General features: G+C 39.6%; 1 long non-coding RNA gene across 1 annotated transcript in view; it reads left to right on the top strand.

The window, feature by feature from the left end:
* Positions 1 to 1,965, top strand: part of LOC129482449 (uncharacterized) — a 50,130-nt gene extending 48,165 nt beyond the window's left edge. The window contains exons 2-3 of the long non-coding RNA XR_008657708.2: positions 208 to 298; positions 1,813 to 1,965. This is a non-coding gene — a long non-coding RNA (uncharacterized lncRNA). The remainder of the gene's footprint in view (positions 1 to 207; positions 299 to 1,812) is intronic.
* The last annotated feature ends 14,510 nt before the right edge of the window (positions 1,966 to 16,475 follow it).

A 16,475-nucleotide genomic window follows, 5' to 3' on the forward strand; every position in this document is an offset into this window, starting at 1 on the left:
AATCTTGGCTGTTGTGAATAGTGCTGCAGTAAGCATGGGAATGCAGATGCATTAGGATCGTTGAGGGCCCTAGGCACTTTTGCCTTCATGGATCTCTTCATCTATTAAAAAAGGACTATCCCATACATTTTATTTTATGACTGTGTTGGTTTAAAGATGAGTCTAGATTCATTATTATATATTCTCTTTTTTCTGACTTTAAATCAGAACTACAATATTTCTGTGGTCTCCTAAGAGAATCATGGCCCCTGGGCATGGCACTTATTGGTGGAGGCTCAGGCAAGTTGGAGCCTGTTGGGTAAGTTGGCCCCAGGTGTAAGCCTGTACTTCCCTTGACGAAATGCTCTTCTCCCAAGCATCTTGGCTCAGCATCATTCCTCTGCCTCTTGAGTGTCTCCTCTTCTTTGAGACTCCACCCAATCTGTTCTGTGGGTCTGGGGGTATTATAATTGCCTATTTACTGTTTCCCAGGCTGGACTCTGAGTTCTTCAAACTCAAGAAACACCCCATGTCTCCTCAGTGCTAAGTGCATTATAGTTAAATTACATTTGCCTAGCCAAAGTGAGTAACTAGTATCATGGTGCGGGGAGCAGTGTGGATGGGGCCTCAGGGCATATTGAAAGAAAGTTTATTCAGAATGTGAGAGAAGTTTAAAGGCAGTCTTTTTATTCACATTCTTGCTGGCATCTGAACACTGGTGGACTTCAAAACAGAAAGAATAGACTAAGATGAGTTGAGGGTCAAGTAGTAACAGCTTTACAAGACAGTTGCCTGAGCAGTGAGAACTCCCAACTGATTAACATTACCGGGAGCTTAACTCATACATCACAGTGAGAACAGACCCCTAAAAGCTGATCTGCTGCCTCATTAGAAGCCAATCAAATGCCTTCAGTGTTGAGTAATATGTTTGGCTGGGCTGGCTCCAGGGAGCAAAACAGCAAGGAGGTCTTATGTTAATTTCAGATTTTGTGGCAAGGCTGGTACTGAGAGTTGCCCTGGCAATAAGGATGTTGTGGGTCAACCCCAGGGTAAAAATCTCTTCAAGAAGATGGTCAGATCTCATGAGATTTCCTGCTACAGCATCTTCTCTATCAGGCGAAACATGCTTTATTTCACAGCATTGCCCAGTTTCACCAGCCGTTGACTTGTAAAGGTTCTCTAATTTCAGGTGCATAAGAAGCACCCAGTAATCCTGATGAGCATGTAGACCCTGGGCCCAATCCCAGAGCTTCTGAGTCGTTTGTCTGAGAGAGAGCCCAGAACCCATAGGTTTAAAAAGCAGCAAGATAAATAATGCTGCAGATGGATTGGATCAGACTTTAAGAACCTAGCTGCTACTGAATAAGCTTTGAACAATAAGAATCATTTCTTCTGTGTTCTGGCATCCATGGTCTATGTTCATAGATCTTAGCTCTCACTTCTTGGATGCCCAGAACATGGCATAATTCTTAAGCATGGAAGGAAGCCAGAAATATTCCCTCTATGCCCCAAGCCATCTCCCTTACAGATCCTGAAGTCCCCAGTTTTTCTGGCTTTTCTGGTTTTAGGGTTGGCATGTGAACATCTGCAATACAGACTATTTTTCTCAGCTCAGAACTGAGCTGTGAAACCAGCTTGCTGGCACTGTGCACTGGGGTTCCATTTGCTATTAAGGGCTCTAATGAGGAGGGACAGGCAATTATTATTATTTATTTCACTAATTAGCCAGATAATCATTCATTCTGAAACTATTCAGGGTTGGAAATCTGTTCATTTGTGCCCTTTGTCTAATGCAGATTCATTTTGTTTTTCCCCTTTTCTTTGCAAAAACAGCTGCTTTGTTAAATGAGGGGCAGAGGTAGTGGGTGAGAAGGAGGAATTAAAAAAAGAGCAAGAGATCATTTCTGAGCTGTGAAGATAATGCAACAAGGAGCCAGAGTCTATAAAAACATCACCTTTCAGTCTCTGAAGACATGATGCTTGATGATAACCATAAAACATGTTAGTGAAAAATAAATTGCCGTTCTATTCAAATCCTGAAACGTACTACTGTGGATGTCACTGGAGATATGCAACTCTTTTTTGCAATCCTGAGGTATATTTTATCATAATTTGTGGGGTGGGTGACAGCCTTGTACACACGATTGCCTTTTCCTGCTCAGTTAGCTTGTCAAGGGCAGAGTCCTTTGGCCTTTTATGAATATAGGACTATTAAGAAATGAACAGGATAACTGAACAGCATGGAGAGGAAAGTTTATTTTTCTTTACTAATAAATACATTAAGTTTTCATGGTGTTTGTTTATAGGAAGCTACTGTTTTCCTCTTCAGGTTATTTTGGGGAGTGGAAGGGGATTGTTGTTGTTGTCATTTTGATGCTCCACATCATATTTTTTGTTGTGGGAAGGAAAGAACTTCTGGGAGGTTGGGATTTATCTTCAATGTCACAAAGTAAAATGTTCAGGAGCACTTCTGCCTTTAGGCAGAATTCTTTTTAAGGTATATAATTACAATGAGAAGTTGGTGCTTAATTAACAATAGTCACTTCTATAAAGTGGGCATGCAGTATGTAGCACTATTTTTGTAAGCCAAATCTCTCAGACAAAACCAGCGTGATCAGGCCGAGAAGCTTTTCCTTTTTTTAAAGACTTTCGTTTTGAGGGTTATAACCAGATCCAAGGGTGATAGAAGCTGTAGCCAGGGATCTTCATCCAAGGAGATAAGAGAGGGTGGCCATTTGTCATGGAAATGGAAATCCTTGGTCAGCACGTGGGGTAGGGATCTTAGCAAATGGTTTCACCTTCCTAAAGGATGACTTAGCTAGTTACCATAACTTACAGTACATTCTTTGCCTTATAATACATACTTCTTAATAGGTTAAAGGATTCAATGTAGTGAACTTCTAGCCTGAATGGCTTTCTCCCCCTCATAGGCTCCTGTGTTGTCAGTAACACTGGAAATTGCTCACACATTTTGATAAACGTCAAAAAGGCCAGGCTGGACAATATGGCGAAACCTCATCCCTACAAAAAATACGAAAAATTAGCCGGTCATGCTGGTGTGCGCCTGTAGTCCCAGTTACTCAGGAGGCTGAGGTGGGAGGATCACCTGAGCCTGGGATGTTGAGGCTGCAGTGAGCTGTGATTACTCCACTGCACTACACCCAGCCTGGACATCAAGTGAGATTTTTGTCTCCAAAAAAAAAAAAAAAAAAAAAAGTTAAAAAGGGATAAACATGTCCTGTGCAGAAAGTTCAAGGAACCATTGTTCCGAGGTCTTCAACTGCACCTACCAAATTTTCAGAAGCTCTATCAGAGGCAATTTTTTATGCCTCAGTATCCTCGACCTAGCAGAGTTCATTCTGGTAGGAGCAGCAGCAGGAACAATGTCCTAGTATCTATTCTACCCACCACCACAGTGTTAACGTATTTACTGAGAGGAATAAAAAGAGCTTTACAAATAAGATGTTCTATACAATGTTGAATGTATAGATCCTAACACATTAATTTACTGGGTATCTTTATATTTTATATAGAAGGAAAGTAGAAGAAAGAAATGTAAATTAAAGAAATGTTTATTCTACTTAAGAGTGAGAGACAATTACTAAATCCAAGAACCTCTTTAATATAGGACTGGCATGTTAAAAGGAATTTGATTATTTTAAATAATTCTGGCCTATTCTTGAAAGCACTTTCAAGAGCTCTAAAGATAGGACAGTTTGAAGGTACTAAAAAACTAGTCAAGCTGCATCTTTCAAAGATTTTAAATAATCTAATCTTCTCCTGAAGGTGATCTCACCAACTTACATGCCCTGCATGATGACTAGGACAAAAGAGGTGCCAGAGGTCGGCTTCTATACTGGCCACTTGAAGGGACAGCATTTTGTGGTGATTATTCAATATAACAAGGCTTAGAAAGCTAAGAAAAGAAAAATAGCTGAATAGAAAGCAAAAATGGAAGTGGGTGTGATGAGCTGGAAGCTGTCTTCCCATTGCAAGGTTCTACGTGTAGTACCACTTCCAGGTGGCTGTGGGAACATTGCCTACTGTATAGATAGTGGCAGCAGCTGGGACAGTGTTTGCTCCCCCTAAGCGTAGGCTTCAAAAGTGTGGCACTTTTTCAGACACATACCAAGGATTCATCAAGCTTTGCAAGCAGGGGTTGCAAATGGGCTGAAGATGAGAGCCTGAGGTCTATATAAGACTAGTCTTTCCAGGTAAACTGGCTTGTTGAGATGGATTTCCTAATCCGTCTCATCAATAATGATTTCCCTCCAGCATATCAACACTTACCTGTATTAGGGCCTTTGCCCTTGCTGTTGCCTCCTTGGATGTTCCTCTCCCAGATATCTGTGTGGTTTGCTGTCTACCTTCATTGAGGATTCTGCTCAAATGTCATTCATCGGTGCTGCCTTTCTTCTCCAACCACCCTACTGAGAATAACTCCCTGTCACTCTCTGTCCCCACCTTCCCTTTTTTCCTTCCATAGCATTAACATCATCTGATATAAAACGTTTTTATTTGTCTCTGCCATTAGAAAGTAAGTTCTATGACAGTAGGGTCTGTGCCATGTGGAACTTCATGACAATGGAAGTTGTTCACTGTGCCTCAAATAGTATCCATGATATAGAAGGAACTCAGTCAATGTTTGTGGAATGGATGAGTGAATAATAACAATTATTTTGCTATTTTGTGCACTTGCCTTGAGCCAAGCTCCACACTGAGTTTCCACGCACTTGAGCACATGCCATCCATGATGCCCTACAGGTAGATCACTGTTGTTACTTTGCATCCTGTTTCATAGATAAAGTTGTATTCCTGGTGGCCCCACATGCACAGAACTCTGCTCTAAGGCATACAGGCTGCCCTGAAGATATTAGCACTATGCACGTTTCTCCTTAATAAAGAATTTGTTATCACACACAATTTTTTTTTTTTCTTTTTTCTTTTCTTTTTTTTTTTTTCCTTTGAGACAGAGTCTCACTCCATCACCTAGGCTGGAGTGCAGTGATGTGATCCTGGCGCACCGCAACCTCTGCCTCCTGCGTTCAAGCGGTTCTCATGTCTCAGCTTCCGCAGTAGCTGGGATTGCAGGTGCACACCACCACACCTGGCTAATTTTTGTATTTATTTATTTATTTTTTTTTGTAGTAGAGTATTTCACCATGTTGGCCAGGCTGGTCTCAAACTATTGGCCTCAAGTGATCCACCTACCTCGGCCTCCCAAAGTGCTGGGATTACAGGCGTGAGCCACTGCACCTGGCCATGCATAATTTGTTTTAAAAGATAAAACATCAAAGTTGTGGAGAAATTAGCAGGGAAGGAGAACTTGACTCAGAAGGATCATAATTTCAACAGATTTCCTGGAGGGGACTTTCTCCCTTAGGGTTGCCATATTTCAGGGAGGGGAGAGGATACAGAATGCCTGGTTAAATTTGAATTTCAGATAAATAACAAATGATTTTTTTTTTTTAGTTTAAGTATGTTCCACATATTGTATGAGACATATGTATGCTAAGAAATTATTCATTGTTTTTCTGAAATTTAAATTTAACTGGGCATCCTGTGTTTTATCTGGCACCCCTAATTTTGTTGGTTTTCATTTCTAACAAAATGGAGGAAAAATAATATTGAAAATATGAGTAATAAAAACAATTTCAGTTACCACGTCTGCTCCTCAGGAACTGTGTGCCCTTGCATAAGTTATCTGTACTTACAAGAGCCTTGAAGCTCAGAGAGGATAATTAATTTGCCCAAAGCCACACAGCCAAAAGCCCATTTTCCTCCCATAACACCCGTCATCGTCTGATGTAAAATATTTTAATTCTTAATCTCCCCCAATAGAAAATAAGCTCTATGAGGGTAGGTCTGTGCCCCTAAATAACTTCCTGATGCCTGGGTCCCTCTGACTTCAAAACCAAAGTTTCCCATGACCCCACTATGTTCTTTCAGGTACAATGTAAGAGCCAATCTAAAAGAGCCACTTCTAGCTGAACCCCCAAATGAGCTGCCAGGGTCTGAGTACCCATCTCTACCTCCTTTGGCCTCCCATTGTTTTTTTTGTTGTTGTTGTTTTCTTTTGTTTTTGAGATGGAGTCTTGCTCTGTTGCCAGGCTGGAGTGCAGTGGTGCGATCTTGGCTCACTGCAATCTCTGCCTCCTGGGTTCAAACGATTCCCTGCCTCAGCCTCCTGAGTAGCTGCGACTACAGGTGCACACCACCATGCCCGGCTAATTTTTTGTATTTTAGTAGAGACAGGGTTTCACCATGTTGGCCAGGATGGTCTCGATCTTCTGACCTGTGATCTGCCCACCTCGGCCTCCCAAATTGCTGAGATTACAGGTGTGAGCCACCGCGCCTGGCGGGGCCTCCCATTCTAAGCAAAGTCTGGTTAATTGTTTGTGGTGTCATTGAACCACAGGACTTTCTTGTTATTACTTTTTCTAAAAATTCACTTGAAAATAACTAAGTATAAAAAGTAAACAGCAACAGCCAGTGTGATTTCTGTTCTACAGTCACATGCGTTTTATTCTAAATGACAATATTTAACAACAAAATTGCTTCATTTCAACTTCATTGCATTCCTTCAAGTGGGTAGTGCTATAATTTAGAAATAATAAATGCAACAGTGAATATATTGCCTTCATTAATCCCCAATACTGCTTATTTTCAGCACTTTTAAATTATTTGGGTGTGCTCAACAGATTTAGTTGAAGTGGAAGAGAAATTATTCAAATTTCAGACCATTTGCAATTATCAATTTATCTGCTGTTTTCCAGCCAAGTAACTGAACTTCATAGTAGCATTTAGTTTGAATGATTTCTTCTTCATCCCCTACTTGGTATGAAACAGTGAATCAGTCAAGTAAAAATGTCTGTGGAACTGAAGGTGCCATAAACAAGGGTATCATAGCCTCTGAATTATCAGCCAACACAGCTGATGTTGATTGCACGTCACGGTGTCCCAAGGACATCCAGAGTGACAGTGGAAACTTTCTGCCTCTGTGCGTAAAGTGAAGAATTAGGGCAATCATCTAAATATTTTACTTCTAACCTTCTCTTTGCTTGATTCCCAAATAATTGAAGAAAAGCATGAAATTTTAAGGTCTGTAAATACCAGAACTTAAGCGCAGAGTTGCCAGATAAGGTATAGAATGCCTTGTTGAATTATCCTACATACTTTACATTTGTGATCATCCAGTCTTCACAACAATCCAGTCAATTAAGCATATTGTTATCCCACTGTAGAAATACTGGAAAATGAGGCTTGGAGAGGTTATGGTGTTTGCCTAAGATCACACAAACGTGGTGGTGGCTGGGGTCTGTACAAAAACCATTCTGATTTCACCCCTACACTATTATGCTTTTCTTTTTTATTTATTTTTATTATTATACTTTAAGTTCTAGGGTACATGTGCACAATGTGCAGGTTTGTTATATATGTATACATGTGCCGTGTTGGTGTGCTGAACCTGTTAACTCGTCATTTACATTAGGTATCACCATTATGCTTTTCTAATTACATGGAAATGACCAGTTGCGGGTAGGATCGTGGGTCTCTCTACTTTTTTTAAAGGATACAATACAGTCTTAAATTCATACGGGTAGGTTCAAGGTTGAGTTTTGCAGCTATAGTATAGATTAAGGCAAACATGTAGGACTCATCTTATTGGCAAATGGGCTGGTGCATCCTCTTACTATTCAAAAGAACCCCCTAACTCTGGGAAAAATATAAATTCAAGGAGTGAAATGCAATGGCAATAATTGGACAAAACTTCAAATGAGTGAAAGCAGCTCCCGAACAATTAGTTGTTTTAAACATCATAAAACTGCTATTTCATTTCATTGTAAACTCATTATGGATTGCCCTAAGGTTTTAAAATCTAACTTTGGAGTTTTTGAATGATGGATTTGCTTAAACTCAGGCTCCATCTCCTTCCTAGATAATGAGCAAGTGTATCTGCAAATGGGCCACAATGAGGGTCTCATCATAAACATTTCTTACCTGATATCTATTGCATCTAATTATTGAAAAGATGATGAAGCAACATTTTGAGAAAATTCAAAAGAAGAAAACAGCGCCCACGACACAGCACAACTGTTTTCATTTTTGCACATTCCTTTCCTGTTACTGATTTCTGAAGTGGCCGAACTGACAGAGATTCCACAGTGCTTGTTAGAAATGAATTCATGGTTTCTGTCAAGAAGAAACTGCCTACATAGAAGAAAAGGCAGATGAGGAAAGAAAATCCATCTTGCAGTTTGAAGCAATTCTATTTTTGTTCTTTAACAAAAATTCCATAAATGGGGCATGCAGAGAAGTGTTAAGTAGCCTTTTCTGCTTTTACCTTAATTATTCTTTCACTTCAAAGGCACTGAGGACCTGAAAACTGATTCCTGGATTCTGAGATTCAAGAGAGACTCCTCAGTCCATCCAGAACTCATTTACTAGCATTGCCAGGCTCCTGGTACTGGGTTAAATCCTAGAAATGAGCAAACCCGTACTGAACTCGAACTTGTGCTGCGACAGAAGTCTGAATTATGTGGATACATAGCGTTGTACTACCAGACTAAAGTGACTCATGTGACAAGAAAGATCAAAGTGTCAGATTCTTTGAAAAGAGATTGTCTCAACCTAGGATAGTTGTCACATGTGTTAGGAAGAACTGTGGCTATTTGGTGACAGCTTTTGCCCTCCATCAGTTAATAGTAATCCCCGAAATAAGAATACTACTAAAACACATAAAGAAAACAATGATTTGCCAGACAATTAAGGGAATCCAACTTCAGCCCCAGTAGAGCTGCCTTGTTATGTAATACTACATACAAATTATTCAACCGTAGGATCAATGCAGGGGCCACGGAGGACTGTCATACACTAGCAAAAGTGAAATGATTTACATTTGGAAGCCACAGCTGGTATGAAAATAAACATTGAATCAGTTCCTTCCTCTAAGTCCATGTTCCATTAGACTAACTATGGTAGGTGACATTTTTCACATTTTAATTGGTGTTTTGCTGATTTTATCAGAATTTCTGCTGATCAAAGCAAATTGGCTATTTATTTATTTTGCAATGAAGCTAACTGTTCACTGCAAGTTTAATGTACTGTAATGAATTTTAAATATCCTCCTAGTCAGATTACAGTGTTTGAATCAAGACATCCTTGTTAACTTAAATTATTAATTACTTGAATGGACAAAAGGTAACTTGCAGATATAATGTCAAGTTTTAAATGGATCTGAATTGGATAAAGTGTTGGGCCTGCATTAGAAGATGTTGGGAAAATAAAGACGTTTTCCCCTTGCAGTCAGCTTAACCCACTCGTACCTGCATAGTTTTTAGACATATGATAAATACTTTCATTATTAGTTTATTTTCTGTAGCTTACAGAACAATACGTTTTTATGTTACTTACACTCCGGTGACTTTGGTTTAATTGGCTTCCTTTATGTTATTTATATAAATATAAATCATACTGGGTTTTAAAGTATTAATGATGCATTTTATGTTATAATGCTGTTTTCATCCAGACTAGCACTCTATAAATTCACACCATCCATGGGTGACAGCTAAGGAACTTTACAAAATCTACTTCAAAAGTTGAAGCAAATGCACTCTGAACCTCAGCAGAACTCATGCATGAGATGAAAAGATCCACTGAATTACATTTCATTTGCAATTGAGTTAGCAAATTAATTTATTCAAATATATCTGGAGGGCAATTCTCAGGTCTGTATGCTTGGGAGACTACATAGATTTTTTTTTTTCAAGGCATTGTAACAATGCTAGGCTTAAAACCCCACTTAAAAACCTAAGTTTTGAGCCCTGCTTCCACTAGTTGCAGAAGCATGGGTGAGTCTACTGAAGCTGTCAGCCATCACATCTCAAGTAAAGAGGTTGATTGAAAGGTCTGGCTCTATTTAAATTTCTGCAGTCCTAGGTTTTTATATACCTATTTGGTGATCTTTGAACATTTTTATCTCAAATCCTAATATAATATGGGTAAACAGAATCCTGTTATGTAGCTCACATTTTTAAATGAACTTTAGATTTTATAGATATTTGGGCTTTTCCAAGCGACTCTGTACATATTGGCCTCTTTGATGAAAAGTATATAAAACATAAAGTCAATAAAAGATATTGTCGCATGTCATTTTGATTATTGGCTAAAAAACGATGTACCCTAGGAGGAGGCAAACAGGTAAACCTTACATGGTAAGTTTAATAATTGTAAAATGTGATTCGAGCAGTAATTTGATTTTGGCTTACTTAGGGAATGTTAGGTGCCCGTCCAAAGCACAGCCTTGATCTTCGTGGTGACAAAAGGTAGTGCCTGGAGAAGGATGAAATGCTTATTGAGCATTCATTTCTGAAATGCCACCTGAACTCTACCCAAATGCAGGTTTTCTTATTGAGAGGCCTGTGATAAGAGCTGGTTCATTTGTCTTTGTTCCCACCTTAGCATGCTGAATTTTCTTTCTTTTTTTTTTAAGCTTTAAAAAATTTTATTTTTAATTATGGGTACATAACAGGCATAAAATTTTATTTTATTTTATTATTATTATACTTTAAGTTTTAGAGTACATGTGCACAATGTGCAGGTTTGTTACATATGTATACATGTGCCATGTTGGTGTGCTGCACCCATTAACTCGTCATTTAGCATTAGGTATATCGTCTAATGCTGTCCCTCCCCCTTCTCCCCATCCCACAACAGTCACCAGAGTGTGATGTTCCCCTTCCTGTGTCCATGTGTTCTCATTGTTCAATTCCCACCTATGAGTGAGAACATGTGGTGTTTGGTTTTTTTGTCCTTGGAATAGTTTACTGAGAATGATGGTTTCCAGTTTCATCCATGTCCCTACAAAAGACATGAACTCATCAGTTTTTATGGCTGCATAGTATTCCATGGTGTATATGTGCCACACTTTCTTAATCCAGTCTATCGTTGTTGGACATTTGGGTTGGTTCCAAGTCTTTGCTATTGTGAATAGTGCATGCTGAATTTTCAAAGTGCCAAAAGCATTCCAGAAAAAGATGATTTTATTCTACAGGGTGTATTCATTTAAAGAACTCTTGGAATCGAAGAGATCTTCCTAGCTGGAAAACATTGGTCAAGTTACTTAACCTCTCAGCCTTGGTTTTCTTATTTGTAAAACAGAAATATTTGGAGTTCTTGCTTTCTTGGTTGTTCTGATAACTAAGTGAAATGAGGTATGTGGAGCCTTGGTACAGTACCTTGTTCCTAATAGTTATTCAATCATTAGGATATATTAGTAATGCATCGTCACCATAGTTGTTCTGTAGCGATATCAACAAATAAGTCATTCTGCTACATATGGCATATTTTCTTTCTTTCTTTTTTTTTTTTTTTGAGATGGAGTCTTACTCTATTTGTAGGCTGGAGTACAGTGGCATGATCTCAGCTCACTGCAACCGCCGCCTCCTGGATTCAAGCAATTCTTCTGCCTCAGGCTCCCGAGTAGCTGGGACTACAGGTGTGTGCCACTACACCCAGCTAAATTTTGCATTTTTAGTAGAGACAGGGTTTCACCGTGTTGGCCAGGATGGTCTCGATCTCTTGACGTCGTGATCCACCCGCCTCGGTCTCCCAAAGTGCTGAGATTACAGGTGTGAGCCACCGTGCCCGGCCTACCTATGGCATATTTTCAACTCAGATGGAGTTAATAATGTCACTGAAAAGGGGGCAGAATGTCTGATATCTAAAGAAACACAACACGAGACAGTAGAAAAAGAACTTGCAGACTGTGGCAGCTGTTCTCAATATGAATTGCCCTAAAAAGAGAGTAGGGTGATCAGCTGGTGGAAAGAAACTGAGAAAGATAGGTCACTGGATTCACACTGTAGCTGTTGAGGGGGAAGGTCATGTAGCCAAGTTGGTGGGTGTGGCATATATTTACTTTGCCTCGAATAGCTCTTTCGGTTTACAAGGCACTGCCGCATTTTCTCACTTTGTCTTCATGCCAGCTCAGTGATACAAGTAGCTCAGATGTAATCCTCCCATTTTACAGATGGAGTTGTTGAGGCTCAGAGGGGTAAAGGTGTTTGCACAAGGCAGAACTCGGATCAGGTCTTCCTTCCCTTAGGAGAAGTCACCTCAACGAGTAGTTTAACCCAATAAAAATAGCTAACAAAAATTAAAACAATCCATTTAATCCTCACAACCATCCAATGGGTAGGTACACTACCTTTAACTTCATTTACAGATAAGTAAACTGAGGCACAGAAGGGTGAAGTAACTTGTGGAACATCACCCAGTTAGTGGGAAACCTAGGGTGAGAAGTTAGAAAGCCTGGCTGCAGGATCCACACTCTACGTGGTTCTCTACCACCTCTGGAAGGACCAGAATTGAGAATAATCTATACTTTTCAAACCTTAGCAAGCATCACAATCACCTGGTAGGCTAGATAGACCACAGATAGCTGGACATAGCCCCAGAGCTTTTGATTTAGTAGGCCTGGAGTGAAGCTGAGAATTTGCACTCCTAACGGGTTCTCAGGCTGATGCTGATAACCTGGAGGCCACAGTTTGAAAACTGATGGTCTAGACCAGAGGCACATGATTTTGATGGTGCAGACACACCGTTCACCTCAGGATTCTTTCCCTATGAAAGAGGGTTCGTAGTTATCTGACTTGGTAAACAAAGAAACCCTAGGGCTCCTGAGTAGGCTCCTTCCTCAAGACTCCTCTAGGATCCACAATGTGCCCAAGTGAAGCCACTTGTTTGAATGCTTATAAAAGACTTCTCTAGAAAAACCAGTTTATTCAGTGAAGGCCATTCTCGGGGATTGTGGGTGAGAATAAGGAGACAGGAAAATCCCCATGGACAGTATTCCCCGCTCCATTAATATACATGTGCCACCAGCTAAAGTGATTATATCTGGAAATGAATTGGGAGGAGAAGATGGTTGGGGGGAAGCATCAACCCTTTGCCTTCTTGTGAGATGGGAGTATGGCCTCTGGGAGCATTGTATGCGTTCAGATCTCCAGAAGTATAGCTGCTTTCCTGGAATTTTTAGCAACATTAGTATATTTTAATGACCAAGGCAGCAGTTTGGTCACATCTGCTTAAAAATGCCCAGACTGCCGAGCGCAGTGGCTCACGCCTGTAATCCCAGCACTTTGGGAGGCCGACGTGGGCAGCTCACTTGAGGCCAGGAGTTTGAGACCAGCCTGGGCAACATGGTGAAACTTTGTCTCTACAAAAAAATATAAAAACTAGCCGAGTGTAATGGCTTACGCCTGTAGTCCCAGCTACTCGGGAGGCTGAGGTGGGAGAATCACCTGAGCCTGGGGAGGTCCAGGCTGCAGTGAGTCATGATCATGCCTCTATACTCCAGCTTGGGCAACAGAGACTCTGTCTCCAAAAAAAAAGAAAAAACCCCAAAACCCAGACTGTGGTGAACTCGTTTACTCACTTGCTGATGGGCTGCGATGAAAAAACCCAGCAATAAAGAATACAGTAGGACTTTGCTCTATTATGTTCTGGTGTTTAATATTTAATATAGTTGCCCAAACTGCTCCCTTATTTTATGCATTTATTAAACTTCATACACAAAATACTAATCAAACAATTATGTTTGAATGAATTGTTCATTTGAAATAAAAATGAAAGAGTAGCGATCTGACTCTGCATTGAAATCTGGTGCTTTGCCACATACCTGCCTGGAGTTCAGGCAAGATCTGCCCACTGGGACCCTCAGTGTTGCTTGCTGGGGGTGCCTTATATTCAGGCACTTGTATTTGTCAAGTTCCACATCCCTTGAGGGCATCTGTTCTAAGTCTGCTTGGTTGAATATTCAAGCTACTGAACTTAACAGAAGACGTAAGTACCTGTCAGGGAATAGAACTTTGAACCCAGGGCTTCTGCTTATCAAATGCCAACTGGAGAGACACATATCTGTGGAGGGTTTCCTGAAGCAAAGGATCTTCATCCCCTCATTCAACATGGTCCAATCCACTCCAGGAGCTGGACAGACCACAGGAGAGCCAGCTACCCCTTTGGTGTCATTTTGACAACCTCCCTGTCTTGCTGAATTGCTTACAGTGAATTGCGTTTCTTTCAGCCAGAATTCACCATTGGCTTTCATTGAGCAGTGCTTAAATGAAAGAGGGCTGAAAGACCTCGTATTTACTTTAAGGATGTTGAAATCCATTGCTCATTATATTCAATATGTAAATGTTTAAATATTTTTCTCTATGAAAAATTTCAAACTTACAGAAAATAATAAACCATGACTGGGTGCAGTGGCTCACACCTTATAATCCCAGCATTTTGGAAGGCTGAGGCAGGCAGATCATTTGAGCTCAGGAGTTCAAGACCACCCTGGGCAACATGTTGAAACTCCATCTCTACAAAAAATACAAAAATTAGCTGGGTGTTGTGGCACATGCCTGTAGTCGTAGCTACTGGGGAGGCTGAGGCACGAGAATTGCTTGAAGCCACTAGGTAGACATTGCAGTGAGCTGAGATTGCACCACTACATTCTAGCCTGGGTGACAGAGCGAGAATCCATCGAAGAAAAAAAAAAGAAAAAATAACAGATCCCAAGTAGTTGTGAAAAGTTTACTTTTTGCTGTATCTGACTTATTTTGAAAAGGAAAGAAGATGTTATGTAGTTTAATGCCCCTCCCCAATCAATTCCCACTCCCTAGAGGCAACCACTATTCTAGAGTTGATATGTTATCTTTCCTGTCCACATTTTGTATAATATTAGTGCATGCCCAAGTGTTTACAAACAACATGTAATATTGCTTTGAAGGTTGTTAAAGGTTTACATGAGAATCACACAGTGCATCTCCTTTCACACACAGTGGGCTCTTTATGAAGATATGAGAAACTTTTATTGGATCTTATATTGAGCATCTAATTCATTTTTCTCATGGACACTATGGAACATACAAATGGTGTACTTCTCTGTGCAGTGGTGGTTGGGAATGTGGACTCCAATTTGTCACCTACCTTCATTAATTGTAGAACCTTGCAAGGACTTTTTATTTTATTTCATTAGAATAGTCCCTTAGCTTATTTTCACTTTGCATGCATTTCTTCATTTAATTTCTTGAAGCTTGTTACCTTTACATTCTTGTAACAAGATCCTTTTTTGCTATTTTTTTGAGCTCCATCTTTATCTCCCCCATTCAATGCCTCTTCCAGATGTTTACTAGTTACCAGCAGGTGCCACCTGCCACAGCCTTTTTCCCCTCCCTCCCCATCCCCACCCCCACAAGCATTGAATGCAGGACAATTGGCAGAATTTACTGTATGTTAAGTATGACATTGTGTTTAGCAAAATAAGTTTTATACAGCCAAAATCTGGATGCATTATCTGTCAATATCCAAGAAAATGGATACAAAATGTGCAATGGATTCCCACGTTAAAATACTTCCTTCCCAGAAGTGGACCCCTGTCATTTACTCCCCAGTCTAAAAGTTGTTTACAAGGATAGGAAGAGCCTAGGATTGCAGGCTGATGAGCACATATCACAATATTTTTATATTTTGGAGCCAAAGCAATTGCATGGCAAGAGAGCGGAAACCTGGGGAAGCTATTAACAATTTAAGAACTTATCATTTACCATTTCCACTAGTATAAGAATGTTAATTTCAGATCCAAAGAGAAGCATAGAAATGATGTGTTTTATGAATAAGGTCTTACAGCTACAACTAAGATACTTAGAGACACATTTTATGTAGTATAATACTAAAATGTCTGAGTTTGGTGTTTTACCCTTGAGCCTTTGCTCAGTTTCCCTCCAATTTACAGTTAAGCACAACTCGGGACAATTCCTAAAAGCAGTCATTCTAAACATACCTGAACTCATCTTCCTGGGATATAATGGCCACCTTGACTGACTGTGTTACCTCAAAGATAACCAAGCAATCCCCCAACTTCAGGCAGGAGACAAAAGGAATTATGTACGAATTTTAGTATAAAACAACATTTTCAAATGTTATTGGAAATAATGAAAATAGTTGAATGGGGCAAATGTGTCTATAAGACGTGCAGAAAAGTGAGTATCTAAAATGTGTTATTTAAAGGTTAATCTTAATACCTTATTGATGTTCATTTATGTGTTCAATTAAGACTTTTTTCATACTTATAACTAATATCCATACAAATTATTATGTTAATAATATAGCTTTATTCTCTAATCTTAATGTATGCCTTACCTCTTTCATTCATATATGTATACATTTATGTATCAAAAAATATTCAGTGAGTTTATATTGTATTCTTGGGTACTGGAAATACAAAGATGAATAAGAGCTGTATCATGTTCTCAAGAAAGTTACAACTTGATGGAGAGAATGCTAAATAACTATAGCAAAGTGTGATAACTGATACGGTTGATGAATTTTGATGAACATATAAAGTGAAAACACGGATAAAATAGTAATTAATCCATTCTGAAAGCATCAAGGAAAGTAAGAAACAGGAAGTTACATTTGAATAAGACTGGCTTAAGTAAGTA

The sequence above is a fragment of the Symphalangus syndactylus genome, chromosome 5 (genome assembly GCF_028878055.3).
Source record: "Symphalangus syndactylus isolate Jambi chromosome 5, NHGRI_mSymSyn1-v2.1_pri, whole genome shotgun sequence".
In the NCBI taxonomy this organism is placed as follows: Eukaryota; Metazoa; Chordata; class Mammalia; order Primates; family Hylobatidae; genus Symphalangus; species Symphalangus syndactylus.